The following is an 18241-nucleotide window of genomic DNA, read 5'->3' on the forward strand; positions in this document are numbered from 1 at the left end:
ACATGAAATCCAAATTTCTTGAATGCTTTGGCCTAGTTCCACGTCAAGAAACTGCTTCACCAGTCAGTGAGAATAAACCATACGCTGCTCTCGATCCTATTACGAGCATGAAAGTGTTGATGACCTTGCAGCAGAATAAGAAGGAAAAGCGAAGTAGACCTAAGTCCATTAAAAGAAAGAAGACCACCACCAGTGTCACCAATTGCAGCAGTAGCAACAGCCAGAATTCGGACATCAAGAGGATGGACTGCACGGAAGCAGGAGGCTGCGTGGAGCAGAGCATCCCCAAGGTGGATGAACCCAACCTGGCACCTTTAGGTACGTCCTAGTAATGCACACACTACATTTCATTTGGATGTAATTCATAATTTCACAAATTAGTTAATGTACGCATATGTTGACCATATCTGTATGCCTGCGCTGAGGAGTCTAGAGATCTGATGTGGTGCTGCTCGGATGTTGGGTTAAACCGTGAAACTCTGGGTTTTCTGTCACCGAACCACGATTAAACTGGCTTCTCATTGATGGTCTTATCCAGTTACCAAACACTTCTTCCAGCAAACACTTGAACCTACAGCCCCAGAGCCCACTTGGACTCTTTGATGAATACCTCGAGATGGGTACAATGAGCTCAGAGGATCACACTACGGAGTCAACGCGTTTTACTTTATTATAAAAAAAACACACACAATTGGGTATCATTTGACTATATAGGCACGTGTGTACGGCCCCTGTGTATCTGTCGGACATTGTTGTGGGAGGGAAATTACCCACACTTCGGGTTGTTGAAGGCAGGGAGCACAGATGTAAGAGCTTAGATGTACAATACAACAATGTAATTTGCTGCACTGTCCTCTGCTGCTCACAACCCCACAATAACTATTGCATGGTCACCCATCCAACCAATTTTCAGGCTCAGCTCTCCTTAACTTCTGGGATCTGATTAAATCTGACGCATACTGGGTGATTTGGCCATAGGCACCAATCTATGGATATACTGTAACACAATTGTCTTTGAGCATGCGCGTATGTGCATATGTACGGAGTTAAGTTTTAGAAACAATAGGAGCACATATTTGCTCCTCTTGTCTGCTAACCAATGCAGCTACATTGGTCAGCTTGGATTGACGGTTTTCCCCCTTACTATTTATTTAAAACTCTTGTGCATCATGTCCACTGTGGTTAACTGCTGTGATTTGTTGGCATTTCAGCCACAGTGCATATGCCTAAAAATGTGTGGTACGGTTAATGGAGTCCTCAATACAGGATGTGATCTAGTTATTATAGCCACCTAGTGGTGGAAAATGGTGCAAAAGAAACCCAGGTGAACCAGAGCTGAACATTAAAGATGGTAGTGGCTGGTCGCATGTCAGTGGCCAATGTAATGGACACGATAATTTTGTGAACAAATGACACGAAAATGTGACCATATTTTGGGGTCTCCTTTGACTAAAACACATTCAATGCATTGAAAACATGTTTTGTTTGCTTAAAGTAATCACAACATAACAGCATTAAGAGTGTATGTCTATATCCTGTTTCACTCATTATCCTATCCTTGCCCCCCTACCCATTCTCAAAATATACCCCAGTTATCCAATTCGGGTTTGTCACTCTCTTCGTGGCATCATTTCCACTTGCGCCATTGCTCGCACTGCTCAACAACATCATCGAAGTGCGGGTCGACGCGTGGAAGCTCGTAACAAAGATGAGGAGGCCTGTGGTTTCACGAGCAAGAGGAATTGGAGCCTGGGCCGACATTCTGAGTATCGTTGCCACCCTCTCTGTAATCACCAATGTAAGTCGCCAGATTGTCCGCTCGCTTTCTCGCTCAATATCCCATCTTATGAGTGACATAACATGTCATGTTAGCCGTGTGGGTTCTTTTTACCATACTTCACCATTCTGGTCCTGGCAGGTTTGAGAAGAGGTGTAGTGGGGGACCAGGAGCGGTTCGGGTATCACTCGTCACTGATGTTAGTCGTAGCTGGAAGTCAATTGCATGTGTGCTGAATTCAAAGTGCAGTGCACGAATCACTGCACCACCGCTCCTATCCACTCTCTCCCAAAATCGCAAAAGGTAAAGCCTTGCCATTGCTTGCTCATGTCACTGCTGGCAGAAGGGCCTCAACTAAAGGTAGCTCTAGAGAACCCCTCTACACGGTATTTGGCCTACTCTTCCATGATGACCAGACATGTTGTAAGATGTGGAATTACCTGCGCTAAAACAGTGATGAACCCATTTATATTGCTAATTGGACAGAGGTGGGGGAGATTTAAGAAAATGATCCATTGCTTCAACTGTTGTGTCAGGAGAATGAACTGATGACTGCCAGATTGCAAGTCCTTATATGGTAACCATTTCACTCTGGCAGCAACCCCCCAAATTGTATTTGTGAAAATTAATGTAATTGCCAAGGTAAGATGTTCAGAAGCCTTGGTCAAATCATTGCATGCTAAGTGACCGCTATCGCTGTGCCTCCGTATGCTAATTCCACAGTCATGCATCTTGGCATTCACAACGGACATCATCCCACGCCTGGTGTATTATTATGGATACTCAGCAGAGTATGGCACAGGTTCGCCTACAATGCATGGGTACACGGAGGACAGCTTTTCAATTTTCAAGATCAGCAACTTCAAGGAGCAAAATTATCCCAACATCCTGCCAGCCTGGTTTGATCCGGCAATCCACACAACCTGCAGGTTTGTGCCATTCAGTGTCATGCCCAGCTATCGGGGGTGCCGTCCCTGCGAATGTGATGCACTGATGTCTGGGTGTGGCGTCCTCCTGGCTCCGCCCCTTCCTGATTATGCTCGTTTTCTTCCTCTTTTCACTCCGTGACTTTCCTTTTAAGACCCACACTTTCCCTAGGCCCCACCTCTGTTTATGCCCTGCCCCTTACCGTGGACACAGGGTTTGGCTTAGTTGGGTAGTAAGGGGTTGTGGTAGGGTTGGGGGAAGAGTGTGCATGGTGGGTGGGGACAGTAAAGGGGGTGGGGGGGGGAATTGGAGGGGGGGAGCAGTGGGTACGGGTGGGATGGCTTCACAACCAAAGTCCCACTTAGAGAAATATAATAATAGATTGATATAAATTCTAGCTCATTGTTACCCTGCTAAAGAGTAATGTTATTTATTTATCTATCGATCCACGACTGCTTAATTGAGTCTCAAGATCCCTTTTCAGGAAGACCGTGCATTGGGATTCCAGTTTAAGGTGGTCTTCTGCATGTGGGATGCAATAACAGGTCCTGGAGAACCCATGATAATGAAATGAAGCTTAAAGGTCCACACAGACATGAAACCACTTGCTCTACAGCCATCTTCTGGTCACCTCACAGCACAGTTAGTTAGGAAATTGATGCGATCTACCAACCCTTTTCTGTAACGTTTTTGAATTGCTGGCATACACAACTATAATCAATATAACCATATTGATCGATATTTAATATAACCTTACTTGACTATGACCAAATCACCACGAATACAGCTAATCTTAGATTCCGGAAGTCAAGCAGGCTTGAGCCTTGTTCGTGCTTAGATTGATGAACACCATGCACAATGCAGGTGCAGTAGGCGACTTTGGAGCTAGGTTGTCAGCAGTGGGTAGATCAGAAAAATTAATAGTTGTGCTATATTGTTCTCCCATTATCTGTACTCCCTACCTTCACCAACCTGGTACGGACCAGCGTGAACCATGGTCAATAGAGCCCCCACAAGCTGCACGTTGTGGGAAGGCCCTCTTTCAGAAGCGGATTTTTTAAAGGGCTGTGAACGCATATACCGTTTGTGCACAACCATACTTGTTCAATTTAGCGCCAACTCTACTTTCGAGGCACTTTGCTCAATATAGTCCATGCGTGCTTGTGGTTGTATGTGTGTAGGTATCCAGGTCATCGCTACCCGCCGGATCATCCCCAAGCCTACTCCGTCACCAAGCAGTACTGGAAAGTACTGACGGCAAAGCTGGCCTTCGTCATTGCCATGCAGGTACACATCAACATGCACACACACACACATTCATAAACCCATTGAAAGATAAAGGTACAGCCCTCCAATTACTTGCTCATGTCACTGATGGCAAAAGGGCTCCTGCTATAGGGAGCTCAAGAGAGACCCTTAAGATGTATTTGAACTGCTCTTCCACACTGGACAGACGTCTTGGGAAGAGCTGGGAGTTCCCGCACTGAACAGCACCAAACTCAGCCGACCAATTGACTGGATGTATTCCACTTACACTGCTTGGTGGATAGAGGCAGTGGAATGTAAAAAAAACCTTTCACCGTTGTTTACACTCCCACGATCAAAGATCAATTCACACCCGTGACCTCTGGATTGCAAGTCTAGTGTGCAAAGCCTTACACTACTGCACCATCGTATAGACTCATCTGTGAGCAGTTGTTAAGGTCAGCAGAGCAAACCGTGATCATTGTCAATGGGTCATTACAGATAATGCCAGTAATGCTATTACACCTCACAATTGCACAGTATTTCTGAGATCACAAATAATAGTGGTAATACAATATTCACTTTCATCATGCAGCAGACGATTCATGTTGTTGATGCAATTTGTCACACGTAAGCATGTGTGCGTGTGGGAAGGGGAGCGGCTGCGTAGTTGTTTGTGAACTGCGCTACCAATCCTGTGTGACCGGAGTACTATTTCTGGCCACAGCCAACAACAGTGGAAAATATTAGAACCAGTGTTGAGCTTCCCTTAAGTTGATTCTGTCTTAAAATGAGTACTTGATGAAGTGTGTGAAAATCATCACTGGCGAGATAAAGGTGCACACCACCCCCACAGGCACTGTGCCACCCTTCATAGATGCACTTGTCTCAGTCTGTGAAAGGCTACACAGGGAATCTTTGTAGTGGTGACATGGCCGAGTGTAAGTGTTTGCTGATTGTTGCGGTAATTTGCGGCTGCCCAGGTGAATACTGTGGGTGCATTAACTGCACATCATAAATGTTGCCTGCTGCATAGTGAACGTAAAAAACCCATTAAGTAATTCAAAAAAAGTGTCTCGGTATAATTTGCCAAATGTTCAAAAATTACTCAAATGACTTAATTTAATTGGGAAAAACGACGTAACAATATAATATCCCTGGGCTTCAGGTCCCCGGAATAGTTGACCTGAGATGTAAAGCACTTTAAGATGCTGCCATATTATATTTAGTAAGCACCCTTTACATGCAAATCCTGAAACTGAAAATCCTTTACCTGTGTGTGGACGTGTGCAGCACGTGGTGTTACTCACGAAGGCCTGCATTGCATACATCATCCCGGACACGCCATCCCATGTGCGCGCCTGCAGGCGCCGCGAGCGCTTCGTCGTACAGACGATTCTGCAGCAGGCAGAGCTGGGCCGTCTCCGTAACACCCTCCTCACCGATGCCCCCAGCTCACCGCCATCGCCTCAATTCCACGTTGAGGATGAGCAGGCAGAGATGGGCCTGCTTCGCTGCTCGCTGCATAAGGAGTCTCCTGGCGTATTGCACCCACCCCAGCCGTGCCACATGGAGAATGAGCAGGCAGAGAAGACTGGTGACGACTCACTGCTGAAGGGATCCGAGGAGGAATCAAGCAACGAGGATTCGTCAACTGTCTTCTACAGCATATAAATCTACTCTGGCTTTTAAAGGAGGCTGCTATCCTAACTCTGTTTGCACGTGGACAAGGACATTGCAGTCGAGGACTATCTGTATATATATATTAATAAATACGTTTATGATTTAACATGTCTCAATCATCTCATGTCTGTTCATACGAATCACGATGTGAATGAGGAAAACTAGAAATTATTGTTATTTTGTATATATTTTAAATTTTGGTTTAACATGTAGGCTTTCGCGCCCAATATCATCCATAGAGGTGTTTTTTGGATTAGATCGCATACATATATAAACGTGTCGTTAAAACCCGCCACCACTCGACACAGCCAACTAGTAAGGGTTGTCACGGAAACAGAACAAGCCAATTCGTCACTGGTACTTTGGAGAGCCAAGCCACAACATTTACAATTGGAGTACGACGTTTTGCCAGTAATTACAACTAGCTTCATCAGGCGACAGCCAGATTTGTGGCACTCTCGCGCAAAGTGGGGGGGGGAGATTACCGAGTCAACGTACATTATGCATGTGCATTATGAGAGCCCTTTGATCTTGTCCTTCCTGTCTATTGTGTATTAAAATAGCCGTACCAATGGTAATCCCTATTGAAGTATGCTGCCCTTTATAGGCATGCATTTAAATAATGTATTATTTGTTGGCACCCGTGTTCAGCAGTAGCAGAACACACGTGCCAACAAGGACACTCAGTTGATTCTAATGTTGAAGTTCTGTGCAAAACTAGCTACTACTGCCCAAGAATAATTCGAGAATCTATCAAAATTGGAAGAAAAATTTACAGTTCGGATAGCTACCGCCTTTGTGCTGTGTGGAAGCGACTCATCAAATAGTACATTAGATGAAACTCCGAGTACCCACTCAGGAGGTATAGTGGTAAAACAGTGGAGGAAAAAAAAGCATTTTTTTTTTATTTGCCCTTGTTGAATGATAGAGTCGATACACACAGCAAGCGAGATTAAGAAAGCGCATCGGAAGAAATACCGGAGGAGAGAGAGAAGACAATTGCTTGCTGCAGAAGGAAAGGCATTCCTACCGAGGGAGACAAGTTGACAAAGATTTTGATCATGGGAACCGGTGGCGTGGCTCGATCTTCCATATGTGCGCTACACGCTACCGAAGGAAAACAGAAAATCCGATTCAAAGGCTAAAATAAGCTCCATTTTTTGTATAAGAGCCCGATAAACAATAACCCCATCCATAGACTGAGGAAGAAAGGGAAGAGCCTGAACAAAGGGGAGGAGATTACGACGGAGATGGGTTGGAGGTGGAGAGAAGGGGAGAGGGGAGGCCGTAAAGGCAGCTGCACATTCAAGGAAAGCGGTGTAGAAAGAGTTGAACGGGGACATGGAGACAGCAGAGACAAGGGTGGAGAAAGAGGAAGAGAGGATATTTCAGTGCTCGCTACAGGAAACCCACAAAACTGAATTTCCTAAACTCGTGTCGCCTCCGTGACAGCAGCACCACGAACGCCACAGACTCACGCTCCCCAAATCGACAATACCATCTCCATTGCCGACCAGCCACGAGATGGTTGCTCTCAACACCTCGGTCGTGGTGTAAGCAGCAAAAGACTTCCGGCTGGTGAGCATCCGGCCATTACGAGGGTTGGAAAGAAACTGAAGCACGGGGCGACTCCCACAACCTTCGGGTATTTCCAAACTGGATGACGTCTTGGGATGAAGCTAGAAGTAAGCCAAATCTGCACTCAATAAATGGGACAAAGATTCCAGAGAAGCCTCCAGAAATGTCACAGGAGGCTCGGGTGTGAGAAACCAGACTCCATGTGGGGTCCTCCAGACCTTTGCCCTCCAGTTCATCAACATTTGTAAAAGCAGGACGTCTCAAAGGTACGTAGCATGGGTGAGGTACGAGGTTGAGAACCACGTTCCGAGATTAGGCGCTTTGACAGGTTGGGGTCCGAGTAAACTTTTAATGGAGCTCACCCTACGACATTACAGATAGAAGGATAGTGTGCCGGCACAATCCGGACACCCTGCTACACCGAAACAATCTGCTGCATCAAACTCCCTGGTACAGCTAAACACTGGCACAATTGCGCTCAAATACACACAAACTCTCGCTCGGCCAGTTGGTACACAGGTTGTCAGTTGTGGGGGATGCGGGCCCCCGGCTCCCCCCCCGGGGGAGGGCTGATCTCGGGAGGGCTGCGGGCTCCGGACTCCTCGCTCGAGTGAGAGCAGCCGCTACTCGATTCCTCGCTCGCGGTGAGAGGGCTGCCGCTCTCCGGCTACTCTCCTCACGGCGCAGCCCCTCGGGTCCGCGGGTCCTGTTTGTGGGGCATAGCTCGGGGCTGGCACGTGGCTGCCTGGAATCAATCCGTCGCTTCTCAGCCACTCAAACGCGACGTCTCCGCTCACACAACCCCGCGCACCACTCACACGAACTAAACGGGGGGTCAGGGGTCAGAGGGCAATGACGTCCTTCGCACACGCGTTGCCGCCGATGCCGGGCAATGGAGATTGTTTAAAGGCCTGCGGGGCGGGGATTTGGAGTCGGTTTTAGAGCGACACACCAATCGCACGCGCGGGACGGGGGGGTCGGGGGTTAGAGGGCAGGGACGTCACTCATACACGCATAGCCGATTGGGGGGCTGTATGGGAGGTTATTTAAAGGGCTGTGGGGGCGGATATTCGGGATTGGTGTTAGCCCGCAGTCACGAAAGCTTTAAATCGAAATTTATGTTAAGTGTAATGTGTTGGTGTTAATAAATAGTGTTGCCTCCCAAGAAGTTGTGTGCGCCTATCTCAGCCCATTACATATAAGTGTAGATGTGATTATGTAATTCTTGTGTTCATACAAGTGTAGTGACACAGCGCTGACTGCTGTCCAGCAGCGGCAACTGCAGTGGAAAGTTTGCGCACACGCCGTTGAGCATATATACGGGTGTGCCGGCCGGGCAGAGGAATTGGGGCAAGGGTCATGGAAGACCTCATAGGGAAGCCTCTGGAACCCTCTGGTCGGTTCGAGAAGGGAGGCGTGGATAGGGCAGAGCCAAGCCGCACCGAGTAGAATATAGAATATAATATAAGCAGCGGAGAGCGACAGCTCCGGGCTGCCGGTTCTGGGAGTGGACTCGTCTCGACGTCGCTGTCGTTGCCACCGCATTCGCCCAATCATTGCGTGGCCAGACAGTCGTTGGCCTTCTCGGTCGACGCCGTCGGTCCAACACGGACAGGGTCGTGTCTAGGCCGGGCTCTATGGCAACGTGGTCGAGAGAGTGAGGCCGGAGTTGGTGTGAACAAGATAATAAAGAGACGATGTCTCCTGCAACTACCTCGTCTCCGACAGTGTGTGCGACACACACCACACGTCGGAAGGAGAACACTTCACAAGTATAAATGCTGCCTGTGTCAGTCGAGTCACATTTGCTCTAATTTATTTTGATGGTGACATAAGACAGGAGAAGCAAAATGCACTTATTCAGGAAGTGATATTTTTTTCATAATGCAGAGGCTGTGCCTGATACACATCTTTCACGTGTTGTTTGGCAACCCTGGTGCCCAGTAAACGCCATATGGCCAGATCTTTGCATTGAATTCCAAGTATTAATTCCTCCATACTTGTGCACAGTTGAGTTTTTATTCCATTCCCTTCATGAACCATGTTTTTTAACTTTACATCATAGTAAGATAGTACATGCCGATGAATAATTAATAGATGCTTGAAAACATCTATCCCCCACCATCTGCCTGTGTTTGGCCTAAAACCCAATCACCCAGAATGCCCAAATTCACCTTACATACTCTAGGAATGTAAGCAGGTTAATGCCTGTATATTCATCACAATCATCACTCCCAAATGTGAAGACATGTCACGAGACTCGCTGACTTTTCTTAAAATACTTGAGAAATACAAATCATAGCTGAATATTTTCAATTCCATGTGTATAAGCCTTTGTCTCAGATTTATTGTAAAATAAATATACATGTACAATATAAACATTCAAATATCAGAAAATATTTAATGTATGTTGAATTTCTTTCACACTGTACATAACCAACCATGCTAAACAAGACATGATAAAAACAATCCAAGTCATGGGTTGCATACAATATGCAACTTTGGTTTATTGATTACAAATTACATAAAAGGTTCTGAAATTTTACAATACAGGTATAGTGCAATCTAAATAAGCAAATGTACTTTTACAGTGATTTCCCAAATGTTTATAACTACACAAATACTAGCATGTATGTTCCCAATAAAGTAGTCTCCTTCCAAAATGGCTAAAACCAAAATTAGTTTAGTTGTGCTCACAATATTGTTCACATATCCGTTCTATTTCAAGTGACATTTGAGTCTGTATGGATTTGCTGTGCAAAATACTGCTGCAACCATTCAATAACTCCAACCCTGAACGAACTTTATCACATTTTTCCAATACTTTGTTGTGGCACTTCCATTAACAGGGCAATTACTGTGCCCCATGGGCCCCACAAGTTCACAAGTAATTGCGATTCACACCACAGCACCTGAAGTACCATTGATGTTTAACAACCATGAATTAGCAGGACCAAGCGAACGTATCCTTCTGAGTAGAAACCTCGACCACCGCCATAAAATGCTTTCGGGCTTTCTACATCACGGGTAGTCAGCCATCCTTGTTCTCCTTGATGGTGTCAACCAGCTCTTTCAGACGCGACAGGTGGTACACGGCCCTGAGAAGAGACACGATTGAGAGAAAATTACTTGGTTGACTTATTATCAAGGTGGAAGCCAGAAAAATCTCACCAAGTCTCAGGAGGGTTTGGCAGTGATATTTTGCAAATTTCATCAGCGAGTGGTATGTGAGAGGAAAACGGAGAACCCGGTGAAAACAGAGGGAGTAAAATGCAAAACTCCGGATATAGATTCAAGATTCCATTGCCGTATTACTAACTCCTGGTTACCTAGCAGCCAAAATCTATAATATATGCTATTTCAAAACAGTCTCCCATCCAAGTAATAACCAGGCTTACCTGCTTAGCTTAAAACATTCAAAATCTGACATCATACTTAGAGGCGGTGCAGCCTCTATGCTGTGCGTGAGTGTGGATATAAAGATAAATTCACAATGGCGTGGAGGGGTTTTCCCAGGGACGATCAGCCCCTAGAAAGACGTCCGTGTTGAAGCTGCCCGGGGAGGGGGCCTCCAAGCCGGGGGAGTCCAACTCCATGTGCGCCCTGCTCAGCAGCTCCTCCAATGAGGCTGTGCATCAAGAATCACGCATCGCACGTCACAACCACATGGGTGGCCGCTCAGCCGTCTCTGTGAGAAAAGACTGAATATGTACCTGAAAACATATGAAATGTCATCTGCTATATACAGACTATATATATACACACACCTAGGGATCTATTGTCCTCTGACACGGGCTCCTCGTTGGCTACATTCGTAAGGCCGGAGATATCCAAAACTTTGAGCCACTCTGGGTACTTTGGTCTGCTTTGCGGGCTCTGAGCGGTACCTGCTCTCTTTGTGCTGGTATCCGTCTCGTGGCTGCTGGTCTGGGAGTCCACATCGCAGTCACGCAGCCAGGCCGGGTACCTGAGCTCAGGAATGCTCGTGATCCCCGACACATCCAGCTTATCCTTTTGGCTTGTCAACCACCTGAGATAGGTACTTGTCGCACAGCCGCCGTTCGGCAAGTGCTCACGCCTAGTTGCTTCACTGCTCCATAAGTACAACAAAACATTCGTCTGGTTAGAAAAGAAATAATTTTCGGGCTTTGCCGACAAATTTAATGGCATCACGGCCTTGTTGCTTCTCGCTGTTGAGCTCAACCGTTTAGTTGGCTTATTGCCCCTCACCAATGATGCGCCGAAGCTGTGCGCGGTGACCCCGAGAGATGACCGCTTGCCTCTGTGCGACACTGTGAGGTCTCGGTGGGCGCCAGGCGAGCGGAGCAAGGACTTGGAGGAACCGTCAACTGGCGCCGCTAGGAGCTGGTCCGTGGTTAGACTGACCGTCGGGCTATGAGCCACGACCGCTGCAGCGCAGCAGTGAGGCTGCACATGCCCGAGATGAGGTCCTCCACAAGCAGCATGCCACCTGCAATGTAAGACCCACAGACATTTTACTGGTACACAATGAATTTGCTCTCCCCTAGATTCCTTGACCCCTGAACGGCAATCCTGCAATGTTGCCTTACTTTGCACCATCAGTAACTAATGATGTTATCCGTTTGTGGAGTTTGTGAGAATATGGGATAAATCAGTGCATGAGCTGTTATTGTTTAAACTTCAGACGTGTCCAGTCTAGGATCTGCAAATTTTGACACAAAGGTTGGAGGATCACTTAGATTTCACAAACTTTACAAACTCGATAATCAGTGAAGTTGCTGGAAGATGACAGGAGAAAGAAATGCATGCACCGACCTATCTGTTCAGACCTATGCTATCCTCTCATATGCGTGTGCTTACTGTGGATAGTTTTCTCTGACATAAAATGAACTCATTAATGGAATTTGCCAAGCATCCCAGTGTGGGACTCTCACGAAAATGTATCTTTAGACCTTATTAAGGGTTTTTTTTCTAGGGGAATTACATTACATTCATGATAGCATAGCATAATTGACAAGCACCCAGTACAAGCAAAAAAAATGGGGTTCTCCTCTCCAATTATCCCCCATCCAGTCAACTAGCTTCGATACCTTATGAGACCTCCTTTGCCAGTAACAAGATATAGTAATAGGTTTTTACCCTTTTATCTGGCACAAAAACTGACACTTTTATACAAGGGATCATGTTTGCGATAACCACAACGCAAGTAGTCAAAATGCAAACAAGAAGACGCTAAGAATAAGAAGACGCCTTTTGGCGTCTTCTGGTCCAACACCAGTGGAGACTGGGATCTCAGAAAAGCCGTCTCGGGTGTGGACCAATCAAATTCAAGGACAGTGCATATTATCAGTTGTCTTTTTTGTTTGCATTTTGACTACTTGTGTTGTGGTTATTGCAAACATGATCCCTTGTATAAAGGTGTCAGTGTTTGTGCCAGATAAAAGGGTAAAAACCTATTACTATAGCTTCGATACCATTGCACCGCCTGCACACTCGATAGCCACTCGAGTGCAAGCACCACGGAGCGATTCCTCGCGTGGCGAGAGGCGCAACCCACCCTCATCCACACTGTGCATCCTCCTCTCCTCCGCGCGTCTCCGCTCCGCCATGCTGCGCGGTGCTGTGCTCTGCACGTATCCTGGGTAGCGGTGACGCACAGATTCCGCTCTGCTCAAAGTCCTCGATGTAGGCGTCCAGCGCACCGCTCGCCTACGAGCAGCACTGCTCTCCGCACACCACAGGGCTGTGCTAGCCCCCGCTTCCGGTCCGGAGCAGCGAGCTGCCCTGGCTGCCGCGAGGGCTTGTGTCCGTCACCGTGCTGTCGCCCGAAGGGCTGTTTGTCTCACCACCGTTGCAGTTCATTTTGTACGATTTGGGATGCCCGAACCGGATGGGGCCAGGGAGAGGAATCGCTGTGGCTACCAGGTCACCACTGGTCCTGGTATGGGGGGCACCATGAGGAGCTGCTGTGTGCGGAAAGTGGGTCCGACGTCACAACGCATGGGCCAGCGTCGACCACTTCGCGTTAGCAGCTTCAGCGTTAGGTCTCTTAAGCTACTGTGGCTGTTGTCCTTTTTTCAACAAAAATTCCAGCCTTTCCCATGCTTTCCTTCATCACACCTGCAAGCTCTATGTACAATTGAAGTGTCATAAATGCTCTACCTGCCTACTACTACATTATGAATGATATACATTTAAGAATTAGCTGGAGACAACTCCATGTTTAAAACACACTGTATTCAAAAGAGAAGGCTTAACATTTAACATTGGTTAACGTTTGGCATGTACACCTGCATATCAACAAATTACAGTACTACTAATAAAATGAATGCTACATATTAATAGTGGTATTACAGTAGTATGACTACTTATATTTATATATTATCGCACCTCCGAAGAGCACGGTGGGCTTGGTACGGTGCGAAAGAGATTCAACACACATACAGAATACAATACTTTCCGAGCACATTATGCATACCGAACCTCCAAGTTCCTTACCCTACCCTGAATAACAACGTGTGCAGAGTACAGCTCCTTTTTCAATCCATTGCTGGCTGACAGCTGTCCCATGCTATGCAGCTCCCAGGGGGAGGGGTTATTTACCGTACTTCACCACGCTGGTCAGTGTGAATTTGGTGATGGCAGGGGGCTATAGAAGTGCATTACAACAATGTACTGAACATTGCTGCACAATGTCAGGGTGCTATAGAAGTGCATTACAACCACGTACTGAATACTGCTGAACTGGTGGCAGGGGGCTATAGAAGTGCATTACAACCACGTACTGAATATTGCTGCACTGGTGGCAGGGGGCTATAGAAGTACATTACAACCACGTACTGAATATTGCTGCACTGGTGGCAGGGGGCTATAGAAGTACATTACAACCACGTACTGAATATTGCTGAACTGGTGGCAGGGAGCTATAGAAGTGCATTACAACCACGTACTGAATATTGCTGCACTGGTGGCAGGGGGCTATAGAAGTGCATTACAACCATGCACTGAATATTGCTGCATTGATGGCAGGGGGCTATAGAAGTGCATTACAACCACGTACTGAATATTGCTGCACTGGTGGCAGGGGGCTACAGAAGTACATTACAACCATGTACTGAATATTGCTGCACTGGTGGCAGGGGGCTATAAAAGTGCATTACAACCACGTACTGAATATGGCTGCACTGGTGGCAGGGGGCTATAGAAGTGGATTACAACAATGTACTGAATATTGCTGCACTGGTGGCAGGGGGCTATAGAAGTACATTACAACCACGTACTGAATATTGCTGCACTGGTGGCAGGGGGCTATAGAAGTGCATTACAACCACGTACTGAATATTGCTGCACCGGTGGCAGGGGGCTATAGAAGTGGATTACAACAATGTACTGAATATTGCTGCACTGGTGGCAGGGGGCTATAGAAGTACATTACAACCACGTACTGAATATTGCTGCACTTGTGGCAGGGGGCTATAGAAGTGCATTACAACCATGCACTGAATATTGCTGCACTGATGACAGGGGGCTATAGAAGTGCATTACAACCACGTACTGAATATTGCTGCACTGGTGGCAGGGGGCTACAGAAGTACATTACAACCATGTACTGAATATTGCTGCACTGGTGGCAGGGGGCTATAAAAGTGCATTACAACCACGTACTGAATATGGCTGCACTGGTGGCAGGGGGCTATAGAAGTGGATTACAACAATGTACTGAATATTGCTGCACTGGTGGCAGGGGGCTATAGAAGTGCATTACAACCACATACTGAATATTTCTGCACTGATGGCAGGGGGCTATAGAAGTACATTACAACCACGTACTGAATATTGCTGCAGTGGTGGCAGGGGGCTATAGAAGTGCATTACAACCACGTACTGAATATTGCTGCACCGGTGGCAGGGGGCTATAGAAGTTCATTACAACCACGTACTGAATATTGCTGCACTGGTGGCAGGGGGCTATAGAAGTACATTACAACCACGTACTGAATATTGCTGCACTTGTGGCAGGGGGCTATAGAAGTGCATTACAACCATGCACTGAATATTGCTGCACTTGTGGCAGGGGGCTATAGAAGTGCATTACAACCATGCACTGAATATTGCTGCACTGATGGCAGGGGGCTATAGAAGTGCATTACAACCACGTACTGAATATTGCTGCACTGGTGGCAGGGGGCTACAGAAGTACATTACAACCATGTACTGAATATTGCTGCACTGGTGGCAGGGGGCTATAAAAGTGCATTACAACCACGTACTGAATATGGCTGCACTGGTGGCAGGGGGCTATAGAAGTGGATTACAACAATGTACTGAATATTGCTGCACTGGTGGCAGGGGGCTATAGAAGTGCATTACAACCACATACTGAATATTTCTGCACTGATGGCAGGGGGCTATAGAAGTACATTACAACCACGTACTGAATATTGCTGCACTGGTGGCAGGGGGCTATAGAAGTGCATTACAACCACGTACTGAATATTGCTGCACCGGTGGCAGGGGGCTATAGAAGTACATTACAACCACGTACTGAATATTGCTGCACTGGTGGCAGGGGGCTATAGAAGTACATTACAACCACGTACTGAATATTGCTGCACTTGTGGCAGGGGGCTATAGAAGTGCATTACAACCATGTACTGAATATTGCTGCACTGGTGGCAGGGGGCTATAGAAGTACATTACAACCATGTGCTGAATATTGCTGCACCGGTGGCAGGGGGCTATAGAAGTGCATTACAACCATGTACTGAATATTGCTGCACTTGTGGCAGGGGGCTATAGAAGTACATTACAACCACGTACTGAATATTGCTGCACTGATGGCAGGGGGCTATAGAAGTGCATTACAACCACGTACTGAATATTGCTGCACCGGTGGCAGGGGGCTATAGAAGTGCATTACAACCATGTACTGAATATTGCTGCACTTGTGGCAGGGGGCTATAGAAGTACATTACAACCACGTACTGAATATTGCTGCACTGATGGCAGGGGGCTATAGAAGTGCATTACAACCACGTACTGAATACTGCTGCACTGGTGGCAGGGGGCTATAGAAGTACATTACAACCATGTACTGAATATTGCTGCACTGATGGCAGGGGGCTATAGAAGTGCATTACAACCACGTATTGAATATTGCTGCACTGGTGGCAGGGGGCTATAGAAGTACATTACAACCATGTACTGAATATTGCTGTACTGATGGCAGGGGGCTATAGAAGTGCATTACAACCATGCACTGAATATTGCTGCACTGATGGCAGGGGGCTATAGAAGTGCATTACAACCACGTACTGAATATTGCTGCACTGGTGGCAGGGGGCTATAGAAGTACATTACAACCATGTACTGAATATTGCTGCACTGGTGGCAGGGGGATATAAAAGTGCATTACAACCACATACTGAATATTTCTGCACTGATGGCAGGGGGCTATAGAAGTACATTACAACCACGTACTGAATATTGCTGCACTGGTGGCAGGGGGCTATAGAAGTGCATTACAACCACGTACTGAATATGGCTGCACTGGTGGCAGGGGGCTATAGAAGTGGATTACAACAATGTACTGAATATTGCTGCACTGGTGGCAGGGGGCTATAGAAGTGCATTACAACCACATACTGAATATTTCTGCACTGATGGCAGGGGGCTATAGAAGTACATTACAACCACGTACTGAATATTGCTGCACTGGTGGCAGGGGGCTATAGAAGTGCATTACAACCACGTACTGAATATTGCTGCACCGGTGGCAGGGGGCTATAGAAGTTCATTACAACCACGTACTGAATATTGCTGCACTGGTGGCAGGGGGCTATAGAAGTACATTACAACCACGTACTGAATATTGCTGCACTTGTGGCAGGGGGCTATAGAAGCGCATTACAACCATGTACTGAATATTGCTGCACTGGTGGCAGGGGGCTATAGAAGTACATTACAACCATGTACTGAATATTGCTGCACCGGTGGCAGGGGGCTATAGAAGTGCATTACAACCATGTACTGAATATTGCTGCACTTGTGGCAGGGGGCTATAGAAGTGCATTACAACCACGTACTGAATACTGTTGCACTGGTGGCAGGGGGCTATAGAAGTACATTACAACCACGTACTGAATATTGCTGCACTGATGCTCGCCACGTGAGAGCCACACAGCAGGACAATGCTATACTGTACAATATTGAAATGATTCACCTACAAATACTAAACATTATTGTCTTAACAATCAATACTACTTTTAACATAAACAATAACTAATAAATGCACACGTAGTAATCGCCGTGCTAACCCTTAGCGTGCAATGTGAGCAGAACTTGTGTTGTAAGTCGTACCCAGTCCATTACCGCGCCACACACTCCCATTAACAAACCAACGACATTTACTGAATGTCCTCCTCCTTTACACGGCACAACCAGACAACACTTTGCACACCGAAGTGTCCAAGCCGCGTGCTGAGTAAAGCAAACCCCATTCACTCTGCGCTCAGCGTTCAACAAAGTTGAACCTGGCTCGCCCTCACGCCTGCCCATCTCTCTCCGTCTCTCACCGGAGATTATTCCATTGATCGTCTTCGCCTTGCCGTCCAGAGATCCGTGTGGATTATCCGTGAGGGTAGTTAAAGGTCGCGGTTATTCGGAGAAGTTTTTTTTATTAATTTTCCCGCCACAACCACCGCGTCGCCAAAGGCCGCTGAAGGCGATGTCCGAGACATGCCGCCCGCGCATGCGCACTGAGGGTTGAGAGAAACCTGCGGGGAGGGGCAGCGGGGGGCGGGGAAGCCGCCGCTGTTGGCCACACCCACATTCAGGCCACGCCCATATTTAACTGACGTCACGGTGACATCATTCTGGGTCGGACTTTATCGTGGGCTGGCTGTGCACGCGAGGAGCTCCTGACTTCTGACTCTGAATTCGAAAAAAATCAAAGATTCACGATGTCTACCTTCGTCGAGATAGGTAAAGTTTAACGTTAGTGTTAGGGAGGTGTGTTTGTGTTATATGTTGAGCCTGTAGACAAAACTG

At 46.9% G+C, this 18241-nt stretch overlaps 1 long non-coding RNA gene across 2 annotated transcripts; it reads right to left on the reverse strand.

Moving 5' to 3' along the window:
• Positions 1–9679: 9679 nt before the first annotated feature.
• Positions 9680–17986, reverse strand: LOC142924662 (uncharacterized). 2 transcript variants are annotated; one of them, XR_012941775.1, is made up of 4 exons: positions 17767–17986; positions 11441–11681; positions 10703–10838; positions 9680–10308 (listed from the first exon to the last, which is right to left on the reverse strand). It is a non-coding gene; the product is annotated as an uncharacterized LOC142924662 (long non-coding RNA). The 2 variants fall into 2 exon arrangements; XR_012941774.1 differs by lacking the exon at positions 17767–17986 and adding an exon at positions 12750–13336.
• Positions 17987–18241: the final 255 nt, after the last annotated feature.

Source organism: Petromyzon marinus, chromosome 15 (assembly GCF_048934315.1).
Source record: "Petromyzon marinus isolate PM22_M1 ecotype Great Lakes invasive population chromosome 15, UKy_Petmar_22M1.pri1.0, whole genome shotgun sequence".
Taxonomy (NCBI): domain Eukaryota; kingdom Metazoa; phylum Chordata; class Hyperoartia; order Petromyzontiformes; family Petromyzontidae; genus Petromyzon; species Petromyzon marinus.